This window comes from Palaemon carinicauda, chromosome 32 (genome assembly GCF_036898095.1).
Source record: "Palaemon carinicauda isolate YSFRI2023 chromosome 32, ASM3689809v2, whole genome shotgun sequence".
In the NCBI taxonomy this organism is placed as follows: Eukaryota; Metazoa; Arthropoda; class Malacostraca; order Decapoda; family Palaemonidae; genus Palaemon; species Palaemon carinicauda.
In genome coordinates, this window is record NC_090756.1 from 33,426,085 (window position 1) to 33,439,764 (window position 13,680).

The window sequence follows — 13,680 nt, forward strand, 5'->3', positions numbered from 1 at the left end:
AGAAATGTAAAATTAAAATTCCTTTTTTTACTTTGAAAACTATTTCTTTCATATTCGAAAGGTCAGGTTACAATTATACGAGAAGCTTAATCTTTGAATATATATTAGAAAATTATTATTTAAATATCAACAAATAAAAAAAATATTATTTTTTTCTGTAAAATAGACTGTACAGTTGGATTCAGGAACTCTTGGTAAACTTTGCTCTCAAGATGTGCACCCAGCCGCACCCTTAATGCATGGCGAGTCCCTGTGTTTTATCTCAGCCCACCACCTCTGCAAGTTCTACACAATAGTTTTGGTTACTCGCTGCGAAGTAGGGGAATGACAGGGTGCACATCTTCTAAATATAAAAGAGGGTTGCTGTATTATTATTATTATTATTATTATTATTATTATTATTATTATTATTATTATTATTATTATTGTAAGCTAAGCTACAGCACTAGTTGGAAAAGCAAGATGCTATAAGCCCCAGGGCTCCAACATGGAAAAAATAGTCCAGTGAGAAAGAGATCGTGAAAATAAATAAACTACAAGAGATGTGAGGAACAATTAAAATAAGATATTTTAAGAACAGTAACAACATCAAAAACTTCAAAAAACAAACCAAGAGGAAGAGAAATAAGATGGAATAATGTGCCCTAGTGTACCCTCAAGATTGGTATTATCATCATCATTTTATTAATATTTATCATTTTATTAAACACAACGAAAAATCAATGCCAAACTGCATAGACGAACAAGGAATAAATAGCATAAACTATGAAAAGCGATAATACCTTATACAAATATATAATTTTGGTTTATTTTTCGTACGAAGCTGTTCATATAATACAGACCAAGATACTTTTAATATCATAAGCATTTCCTTTAGAACAGAAAATAAATGTTGCAATGTTGTAATACTTTCTGTAATTCACTTGTCAATTGCAACGTGACCTCTTGAATATGCGGGGAAATGATTTTGAAATCGAAAAATGATATTGTGTTTAAAATTTCTTGTTCACACTCATATGTTACTATTATCAAACTTGAAATCTTTCATACCAATGTAATAAGATATTCGAGATAGGTTTTTTGTATTACACATAAAACGTTCCAGTAGAGCCATAAAAAGTATCTGCTTTGGAGAATGATAAAATTATATAAAACTGAATAGATATACGAGACCTTTTATTCTCATGTTTTCTCTTATCAATTTTCACATGTAACAAGACACGATCTCTTCAATTATCTCTTTCAAGTGTTTCTCTTATATAGCCTTTTTTTTCTTTTATTCAATTATTATTATTATTATTATTATTATTATTATTATTATTATTATTATTATTATTATTATTGTTATTTTTATTATTATTATTATTATTATTATTATTATTATTATTATTATTATTATTATCATTATTATTATTACTTGGTAAACTACGACCATATATGGCAAATCAGGATGCTATAAGCCCAGGGGCTCCAACAGGGGAAATGACCCAGTGAGGAAAGGAAACAAGGAAAATAAAACATTATAAGAACAGTAACAATATCAAAATAGATATTTCCTATATAAACTATATAAGCTTTAACAAAACAAAAGGAAGAGAAATAATGTGGAATAGTGTGCCCAGCTGTACCCTCATGCAAGAGAACTAACCCAAAACAGTGGAAGATCATGGTATAGAGGCTATGGCACTAGGTTTTGGGAAGATCATGGTATAGAGGCTATGGCACTACCGAGGACTAGAGAACAATAGTTTGTTTTAAGAGTGACCTTCACCTAGAAGAGCTGCTTACTGTACCAACCATGTGTCACACGATCGTGCATAGTAACGACATTTCATTTTGTGGATATATTATTCTTGTATCTTCGCTCTCCCCTAGCATTGACAAGGACCCGAAATAACATGTCTGTTTTTCTCACCAATAACTTAACCGGTGTGGTGTTAGTTGAACAGGAAATTTTCTGTTATGTCTTTTATGCCTTTTTTGCATGGAGTTTTTGTATATAAAAGCGAGTATTCTGTGATAAAGTTACTCATATGCTTTAATCCTGCCTTTGAGTCCCAACCTTCTCTCGCCTCGTCATATTGGTGACCCCGGAAGTCGACTCGCTCATCCTGCCTTCCACAACTCCTCGCCCCTCCGTCATTGGTACTATGGCCGCCCAATTGAAACTATCTTCGTTCGCCAGCGGAGAGGCGTTTGCTTGGTTTTGGTGCACAGAAGTCCAGTTTCGCATCAAGGGCTTGATTCTCTCAACCACCAAAGCAGATTATGTTCTTGCGGCGAAACCTGAGGACACCTTCCCGGAAATATCCGACTGGCTTTGTGAACAAGGAGACACCCCTTCTGCAGAAGTACTCGCCGTCGCCAGCCGCCAGTATAGCAAAGCTTTTTCAGCTCTATCAGCAACCGATGGGGGACCAAAGGGCTTCGCTCGCCCTCAGGGAAATGACCAGTATTGCTCGCCTGCAAACTGCCGTAGACGGTTCTCCTCGTGAGGTGAACCTACTTCGTTCCCTTTGGATACGCCATTTACCCGAACCTGTACACGCTGCCGTACTTGATGTCGATAGTTTACCCATAAAGGACTTGATGATCAAAGTACGACGCCCTATGTACAGCCTCTTCACGACCTTCAAGACCTTTATAAACCCCTCCACTCCTGACGAAGATGACGCCTATTCAACGTCAACCGAAGCTGACGTGAATGCCGTAGGACATACACACCTACCCTGTGACGTCCCGAAGCGGCAACAAAGGCACCCACCACTCGTTCGTGCCCCAACAAACGACTTCTACAGCCACTTACTGTCCCCACATCGGCCGCAGTTTTGCTACTACCCCAACAGAATTAAGGCAGGCGGGAAGAAATGTGCTAAGGACTGTCAGTGGCCAAAAAATGTGTAAGCAGGTCATCGCTCGTGGCGGTGTCCTCCCGTATTTCTAATCTTTTCTTTTTACATGATGCAGGAACAGGTGTGCAATTTTTGGTAGACACGGGTGCTTGTCGTTATCTTTTTTCAAAGGGAACTCTTCAGGACACGACATAGTCTGTCTTCGTCTACCGACGTCCACTTGGTAGCGGCCAACGGATTTGCGATACCCACCTACGGATATGAGAACCTACCATTATCGCTTGGAAACAGTAAATTTAATTGGAAAATCTTGTTGTTGACGTCACATTGCCAATCCTAGGTGTGGATTTTCTCTCTCCTTTCCACCTTCTGGTCGATGTCGCCCACCGACGATTGGTCAACGCAGACTCGTACTTGTCGACACCTCTTCAATCCGCCACCTCCAACCTCGGTCTCCACATCAGCGCACCCACGGATGCCTACGCCCACCTTCTCACGTTGTACCAGTTACTTTTCAGATAAAACTTCGCCAAACGCCCACGGCTCCTGCCAAGCACGGTATTTATCACCATATCAAGACCATAGGACCCCCAGTCTTCGCAAAATTCAGACGTCTGCCACTGGAACGATTGGCAGCCGCCAAACAGATGTTCGGTAAAATGGAGGAAATGGGCCTTCGCCAAAAGGCCTCCAGCTCATGGTCGTCACCCTTACACATCGTTCAGAAGAAAGACGGCTCCCTCCGTCCGTGCGGGGATTACAGAACATGCAAACAGAACGGGATCACTACCCTCTCCCAAACATCGCCGACGTGACCTCCTACCTGCACAGAGCGTAGGTTTTCTCAACGCTCGACCTCCTGAAGGTGTATTTATCAGGAGCCTATGAACCCAAAAGACATACCCAAGACCGCCATCACCACTCCCTTTGGTACAAACATCTTCATTTACTCCTGTTTTTGCCTTCGTAATGCTCGGGCCACTATTCAACGTCTCATGGATGGCATCTTAGAGACTTCCCTTTCTGTGTATGTTATGTGGACGACATACTTGTTTTCTCCTCCTCAAAAGAGGAACACCTCTGTCAACTGCGCTTCGTGCTCGACCGCCTGCAACAAAACGGCCTTGTAGTCCGGTAGGACAAGTGTACCTTTGGCGCCATCGAAGTGTCGTTCTTAGGGCACTGCATCACTCCTGAAGGAGTCCATTCCCTCCCTGAGAAGGTAGCAGCCGTTCAGGACCTCCCCACGCCCTCGACCGTCAAAGCTCTGCAGGAATTCTTGGGCATGATCAACTATTATCACCGTTTTCTGCCAGCTATTGCCGCCGCTCTTGCTCCCCTCTATGCCTCCCTCAAGGGCAAGCCAAAGGACTTGAAGTGGGGTCCCCTTCAAGAAGCGGCCTTCTGCAATGCAAAGAAGGCCCTATCAACCGCTGCTGCTCTCACTTATCCTATCCCACATGCCCCTCTCCTTCTCTCTACCAATTCCAGTGACGTCGCTATTGGTGCAGTACTTGAGCAGGTGGTTAACGGCTCGCCCGGCCACATTTGCCTTCTTCAGCAGAAAACTGTTCAAGGAAGAATCAGGTTATACTACCTTCGATTGCGAATTGCTGGCAGTGCACTTGGCTGACCGTCACTTTCGCCATTTCTTAGAAGGTACGCCCTTCTTCATTCGCACAGACCACATGCTCATTCCTCTGGTGCATGCCTTCACTCTACAGTCTGACGCCTGGTCCGCCCGTCAACGATAACATCTTTCCACCATGGCTGAATACAATTGCATCCTTTAATACGTCGCTGGCAAAATTAATCCCGTTGCCAATGCCCTGTCAAGAAACACGTTGGCTGCCAATCAACTGGGATTGGATTACAACACCTTGGCTGAAGCCCAACGACAGGATCCAGAGTATCATGCATATAGGACATCCTGCACGTCCTTCCATTGGGAAGACTTCCACCTCTAAGACTCCAACACCAGCATCCTCTGTGACGTCAGTACTGGTAGACTGTGACCTTGGATTCCTGCTCCCATGCGCCGGTAGGTGTTTGATTTCATTCACGGCCTTTAACATCGATAGTGCTGTTCTACTTAGCTGCTGCTGAAGACGAAATTCATTTGGCAGGGCATTTCTAAGGATGCTAAGGATTGGGTGTGCACCCGTACTTCTTGCCAAACTTCCAAAGTTCATCGACACGCGGATGTAGGAGTAGGCACATTTCCTCAACCTCATTGCCATTTTTCCCACATTCACATCGACGTTTTAGGCCCACTACTCACATCACAAGGACATCGTTACCTGTTTACCGTCAATGACTGCTCCACTCGTTGGCCTGAAGCCATTCCCATGGAAACAGCAACGTTCGCCTCATGTACATCTGCCTTTCTCTCAGGATGGATTGCAAGATTTGGTATCCCTGAGCATATTACTTCTGACAGGGGTACCACTTTCACCTCTCATTAGCGAATCTCCTGGGCATCGCCCTACATCAGACAACTGCACACAACTCCGCTGCCAGTGGAATGGTTGAACGTTTTCATCACACCCTCAAAGCAGCTTTGATTTCCCGCTGCAAGGATTCTAACATGTTTACTCAGCTTCCGTGGGTCCTCCTGGGACTAAGGACCACTCCTAAGGACACCCTCAACGTCTTGGCAGCTGAAATGGTGTATGGCAACCCGTTGGTTTTCCCTGCCGAAATTTTTACTTCTGCAACCTCCTCCGACAATCTCCAGCGCATACGTCACGTCGTGGGAAAATTTACTCCATGCCGCCAGTCTTACAAGCCCCCAGCGAGGCATCACATACCGAAAGACTTGCACTCTGCAACGCACGTCTTCATACGCAACGACACTAGCAAGACACGGCTAACGTACCCTTACACGGGCCCATTCCTTGTGATCAGACGCAGTCCGAGAGCTTTCCTTCTAAACATTCGTGGCAAAGAAGACTGGGTCTCCATTGATTGTTTAAAACCTGTTTATCTCCTGCTAGTAGACCCGCCTACAGTTTGCCTTTCTAAATCAGAGTTTCCTATTTAAAATGAACAGTATTTCCTTTTTAGGGGGGCAGCAATGTACCAGCAGTGTCACACGATCGTACATGGTAACGACATTTCCTTATGTGTATATATTATGCTTGTATCTTCGCTCTCCTCTCGCACTGACAAGGACCTGAAATAACATGTATGTTTTTCTCACTGTTAACTGTTAACCGGCGAGGTGTTGTTTGATCAGGAAATTTCTTGTTATGTCTTTTATGCCTTTTTTGCATGGAGTTTATATATATAAAAGCAAGTGTTCTGTAATAAAGTTACTCAGTTGCTTTAATCCTGCCTTTGAGTCGCATCCTTCTCTCGGCTCGTCACATTTCCATAGCCAAAGAGTCTCTTCTACCCTTACCACGAGGAAAGTAGCTACTGAATAATTACTGTGAAGTGGTTAACCCTTTGACAAAAGAAGAATTGTTTGATAATTTCAGTGTTGTCAAGAGTATGAGGAGAGAGGAGAATATGTAAAGAATAGGCTAGACTATTTGGTGCATGTGTAGGCAAAGGGAAAAGAAACCGTAACCAGAGAGAAGTATCCAATGTAGTACTTTCTGGCCAGTCAAAGCACACCATAACTCTCTAGCAGTAGTATTTCAACGGGTGGCTGGTTCCCTGGCCAACCGACTACCTATTAATTTGGGATATCTTTGAAAATAAGAGCATTTTCAAATGGTCTTCACTTCTGTCCTTCGATTTGTTTCCAAGACAATGAAGTAATTCCACCATATAATAATAATAATAATAATAATAATAATAATAATAATAATAATAATAATAATAATAATAATAATAAAAGACTAAATGCAAAAAAATGGAGCTAATCATGAATTATGTAAAGAAAAAATAATTCACCTTATTATCTGAATTATTCCAATCCTAGTTTTCCTCTTTGTCGTTACACAGAATTTGGTCTTTTAAGAGGAAAGTTATGTTAGGATAGGTTAGGATGGGATAGGTTACTATAGGTCAGTTTAAGTTGGGTATGCCTAGGTCAAGTTCGGTTAGGTTGGGTTTGGTTAGGTGAGTTTAGGTTGGGTTTGGTTAGGTAAGTTTAGGTTGGGTCAAGTTGGGTTAGGTTAGAGTAGATTGAGTTAGGTTAGGTTGGGTCAGGTTGGGTTAGATTAGGTTGGGTTTGGCTAGGTTAGGTTAGGTTGTGTTAGGTTAGGTGAAGCGTACTTCACCTTTAGAAAACTGTAAACACAATAAACGGAAATTTCTTTTTGAAAATACATGAAAAGAGAACGAATTTTTAAAATAGCAACAAGGATGTCAGATAATGTCACTAAACAATCAATATCATGGAAGTGAAGACGATTACTCTATCCAGTAAACATTTTCATCATTCAATGTCTTGAGGCTCAAGATAACCATTAATATGAAGGAAGTCATTCACTACAGATTGATCTGGTTCCCTCAAAATTAGTAGATAAATGTTATTGAGAAAATAAAATTCAGGGCTTAGATTTTCCTCAGATAATTTGAAAAGAATCAAGGGAGTGAAACCATTTCAAATGGAAGGTTTTTGGATTAGTAGAAATATCAAAAGGTTTAAAGGTCGTTCGTGAATGGCACAGAAAAGGAACAATTACATAGCCCTAGCAGGCAGGACAATGTCCTAGAGACTGGCCATATATACATCTGATCAGCGCCCAAGCCCCCTCGTAACCCAAGATAGGATGACGGAGGCCAAAGCAATGGAGGCTGATGACTTAGCAGGTTAACCTACCTATAGCCTCCCCAAACACCCCTATCCTTAGCTCACAAGGGATAGTGAGCTTGCACACAATACAAGAAACGACTGAGTTTGAGCGGGACTCGAACCACGTTCCAGCCATTGCCAGGCAAGGTCGTGTTCAATAGAATTGGAGCAGTGATGAAATATATTTAATGAGTTGTTATCATATTTTGTTAATTTCCTTAAAATTCTAACCTAACCCCATTTTTGTGTATGTGATTTTCTCCTTTAAGAGCATACACAAGTTATAAAAGGCTTTTTTTTGGTCTATTAAATCTTTTAAATATGAATAAAACTAGTATATATTGTGTATAGAAATATTTTCTTATCAGTCAGTTCCCGGATGCTCTATCCTAGTTTTCCAAATTATTAAAATACAATAATAATTACAGCAAAAAGAAACATATGGGCTATAATTAACATATTGACATAAGGTGTAGACAAAAATTTCACATTAATAATATAGGGTTCAGTTGCCTAATTCATCCTCAAATAAATACTACAATATACTAAAAAACTAATGAAATATAATGAACCTTATGGTGAATAATGAAATGGAAAATGAAAAATTAAATTGAACAAAACGAAAAAAATTCATTATTATCAATCACCAAAATTAAAATGATCACAGATGTCCATTGGGGTAAATTGGTCGTCTGAAATTGTAGATTATTAATTACGGGGAGTCTAGCCCTAGGCAGCAATTGTTAACGCAGGGCCTATCAATATTTAAAGAAATGTCCATTTAGCACTGGGACAAGGATCAGGCTTGAACTTCTAACACTTAATTTACAAATGCCTATCACTTACTTCACAAAAACCGACACTTACGTTACAAATCCCAACCACTTACTTCACAAACACCTGAAACTTACTTTATAAACCCAAGACACTTACTTTACAAACATCTGACACTTACTTTACAAACATCTGACACTTACTTTACAAACACATGATACTTACTTTACAAACACCTGACACTTCACAAGCACTACCAACAACACTTACAGTATATAAGGAGCCAACACTCCAAACAACACTTCACTCAATAGAATAACGTGGTTACCCCCTTTAATGACTCTAGGCTTCACCACTTCAACAGTAACAAAATCCTAAGGACAAATATTAATAACCGAAGGAGAAACTTCATAAGTAAGCTAGAAAACTTTCGATATCTGCCATACATTTCCCCCAAAAAACTTACAACATTGAATTCAAGTGTTTTTTCTTGTTTATTTTTTATTTCTCTTTACCGCTATTATCACTGAATTAACCCTGATGCTTTCCACTCGTCGTGAATAAATTTTGAAGGCGCAACACGTAATGATAATCCAAAAATTAATCCAAAATGTGAGACTGATTGCGACCGACGCGTGAAAGATTTGCTTTGTTCACAAAGATAACGATAAGCTAACGATGTAGAGCGACACTGATTGGTGGAAGTTGCTGTGACGTCACAAGCATTGTTCTAGAATGAAATTTCTCAAAAGAAAAGATCGTATAGTTTGCGTGGGTCTCGATATATCACGTTCCTACACCGAATTATATAACAGGCTAGGCAAATAATGAAATACAATAACGTATAGTTAAGGGTGATTGTTCCAGATTTTCTAACCATGTTGGAGGTGATACATAGCATGTTCCTTGAGTGAATTGTCATGGAATGACTTTTGTCCTAAAATCATTTGCCAAAGAACCTCTTTAGACAATTCATAAACCCAAAGAGACATATGCCACAGAATTTTGACTAGAAGTAGCAAACACACTGACCACAACGAAGAGAATTAAAATTGACAAAGAACATTACAAACTACAACAATAGAACATATGTAAGACAAAGGTGACACAGTATACCAGCAAAAATTGACAAAGTACCGTAGAAACTTGTCCTAAAACCAATGATAAGCTACATATCATTTAAAACAAAGGTGTCAGTGATGACAAACATTAACAAAAAAACCTTAGAAACTAGTCTCAAAACAAAAATAAAATACATATAAGACAAAAGTGACACAGAGTGCTAACTAAAGTTGACAAAAGACCGTAGAAACTTGTGCTAAAACCATAATAAACAACATGTAAGACAAAGATGACATAGAATTGGCAATCACTGTTTATGAACCTAAAATTAAATGCTGTGTCAATTAAGACTGCCATGGGACTCGTACACGCTGATCCCGAAGTCTGAGGTACAGTTGGCTCTATCCCTTCCCATACACTTCTCGGGAAGCTAAGGAGACGTCAGTGTACCGGGATGAATAAAGACAACTGTACCAGCATACTATGAAGAGAATGCAAATTCAAAACTGATGTGATGATAGTTATTGATCAAATGGATTGCCTTGCAAACTGCAATCAGCTCTATTGAGAAGAGTTATAAATTCTGATCATATCAATGATGATGATAATTTAGATGATGATAATAATGATGATGAGAGTTATAATGCTAATAATAATGTGGATTATTATGTTTATAATAATGATAAAGATGATGATAATTATAATAATAATAGTAATACTGATGATGAGAATTATGATGATGATGATGATGATGAAGAGGATTATGATGATATGATGATGATGCTGATGATAAGGATGATAATGATAATAGTAATGGTGATGATGATGATGATGATTGTGTTGATAGTAATAATGATGATAATAGTAATTGATAATAACAAACCATAGACATAATAACTAACCCAATAAAAAGAACTAATGACCGAAATCTGAAGTAAACTTGATGCTAACAGAAAACTATAAAAAAATAGAAAAATAAGCAAATCCCAAAAAGGAGAAAAAAGAAAAAAGATATAATCATGTTTTAATACTAAAAATTATGGCAAAAGAAGAAAAAAAAAAAAAGGTGGTCAGAAACTAGGTCTGGGAGACACTCAACTTGACAACCTTCCAGGTAGAAGTTGATAAGAGAAACTGTAAATGAAATCTTGATGGAAATTCTTGCATAAACCAGAAAAGACGAAGAACCATTTGTTAACAGCGAAAAATTCTCTCTTTCTGTTCATGGAGTTGAAACAAATCTTATATAAACGAAGGGAAAATCTTCTCAGCGTTTTTTCTGAATTCTAGGAAAACAAAGAAGTTGGACGAGTCTCAGTTATAAGGGACAAATCTGTTTCTGGTTCATTTGATAAAAGAAATGAAATCTGACTAGTCTTTTTTCCAAATTTTAGGAAAACAAAAGACATTAGAAGCATCTCGTTTCCAAAAAACGAATATGTTTGTGGTTCATTTAATAAAAGAAATAAAAGGAAATAAAAGAGGGAAGAATCTGAAAAGTTTTTTTTAATCTGAATTCCAAGAAATTAAGAGATGAAAATAATCTTACAAGATTTTTTGTTTTCGGAATTCTAGGAAAACAAAAGATATTTGATGAGTCTCAGTCCTGAAAAAAAAGAGAATTTCTGGTTCATTTATTTGGAAAACTAAATTTTATTGAAAAAAAGAAAAACTCATTTAAATATAAAAATTAATTGTTCTAATAAAACCGGAGAGAGGAAGATCATTGAAAGAAATAGAAGAATTAAAGGAATATTTCTACTGATTATATATAATTATTGCCTCTAATCTCAAATAAAATTGATATTCCCTTTCAGATCGCGAAAGAATAATTCGATATAAACCTCCGATCGGGATTGTAAATTTTGAAAATCATATTATTTAAAAGAAAAAAATTAAATTAAATTGTCTTATTTGAAAAAAATGTATTTGACCATCATTTTATTTCTAAAAATGGAAAATTGGAAAATCGTCTTAAATAAGACGATTTTCCAATTTTCCATTGAATAAATTTTGAAAATCGTCCTAGTTAAAAAATTATATTTTGAAAAACGTCGTATTTAAGAAAATAAAAAAGGTGAAATTTTGAAAAACATTTTACTTGAAAAAAAGAAATTAAAATTTTGAAAATAGTCTTATTTAAAAAAAAATAATTTTGAAAGTCGTCTTACTTTCGAAAAAAAAGAAAACTTATATTTGACCTCAATACTGCAATCTCATCTGTGAGGGTCGAGTAAATACTTTACCTTTCCGATAGTTGATTAAAATCTCTTGGATTTCGAGCAAAAACAAATTTTGTGGTCAACGAGAAAATTCTGCTTCGAATATAAACATATTGGCTTTCTCGGTCTCAATGTAATTACTAAACCTCTTGAAAATATGACAAAAAACTTCACAAGAGGACAAACTTCATATTCTCAAGTCACTGTGCAATATCTTCTAATTTCAATATGTCCCAATTACAATTATCGTTATGAACGTCTGAAAGTGTCCTGAGCGTGAGGTATATAACTTCATAGCTACATATATAATCATAAATGCCTGTGTATACTTATCTACATTTAACTGTTCAAAAGTTTAAAGGTTGCTTATGAATGGCAGAGGCAAGGGGTAGTTACATAGCCCTAGCAGGAGAATGTCCTAGAGACTGGCCATACATCCATATGATCAGCACCCAAGCCCATTCTCCATCAAGCTAGGACCAGGGAGGTCCGGGCATTGGCTGCTGGTGACTTAACAGGTGGCCCTATAGTCTCACTAGACACCCCATCCTTAATTCACAAAAATGGTGAGGTTACAGACACTACAAAAAAACTATCGACCTTAAGTGAGTCTCGAACTCAAGTTCAGCAGAGCGCCAGGCAGGGACGTTTCCAATATGCTACCACGAGACCTAATCAAGCACGAAATGGAGAAACAGGAAAAACAGAGTCAGATAACAAAAACTAAATAAAGCCTAGCCATCAATTGATACAATAAAGAAAGTTTAAAAAATCAAAGCAGTTCAAACCTTTGATGCTGAACATTTAGATTAGTCATGACAAGAAGACACAAATACTACATAACTAGGTCCCCCTAGACATCTGAAAGTACTTCCATACTGTGGATTTGACAATTAACGCGAAATACGTTGTGTGATGATCTAAAGCCTTAAGAATGTATACAACAAACTGATCTTATAGGTCCCATAGTGCGCAGGGTTTTCTTGTGTGATGGGAAAATAACACAAAATAAAAACAAACAAAAGGTCTTCAGAGAAATTTTTTAAAATTAAAACTGAAAGTGGCCTATTGTGATATTCCAAAAGATTTCTTGTACGGAACGAAGGAGATATCTCCTAAAAGTCTGTTTTTTAGCATAACAATGAAATTTATAAAAATGATGAAAAGTTTAGAACTGAGGGAATATTACATAAGGAGTAACTAACAGAGTAAACTTCTCAGAAATGTATAAAGGTAAGGTTCATTACACATAAGCCCGTACATCAAAATCTTCCAAAAAATTTTGATTTGTTCAAGTGACCCTAAAAATGTCAAAATCTGATTTTTAAAGTCACCCTAAAAGTTAAAAAGTTATCAACGATTTCTGATTAGTAATGATTTGCCAGGTATTTGAACCATTCGTCTTCGAGAGTAGTTTCTACATCAGACCATGCTATTAGACGCAATATTTCTCTGCGTATAAGATTTAGGTAAAGGGAAAATGAAGTTTTTTAAATGATTACAATAAACACAAAAAAGGGAAAATCGAAGCGAAGATTTATTACGTTAATGTACCGTTTAAGTTCACTTATAAAAAGAAAAAACTGTCTTGTGTAGTGTCAAAGCCCCTGTACCAAGGTCTTCCATGTTTTGGGGGATAGTTCTCTTACTTGAGGGTACATTCAGGCACATCATTCTATCTATTTTCGTATTTTCTTTCCTCACTGGGCTATTTTCCCTGTTGGAGCCCTTACGCTTATAGTGTCCTGCTTTTTCAACTAGGGTTGCAGCTCAACTAGTAATAATGATAACAAAAGATTCCATAAATTAGAGATAAAAGGATGGAAAGAGCGGCATTACCGGATCCCCTTCCAGATAAGCACAAGATATGAGCTTTAATAAACTGATTGGAGGTTGACTTGATCTCCTCCGCCTCTCCCACACTTCACTAGTTGAGAAGGAAATATAATTATGTATTTCACTTATCACAGATTTCCAATTACTCTTTCTTCTTTCTTTCAGCTTGAAAGAATTTGAAAGA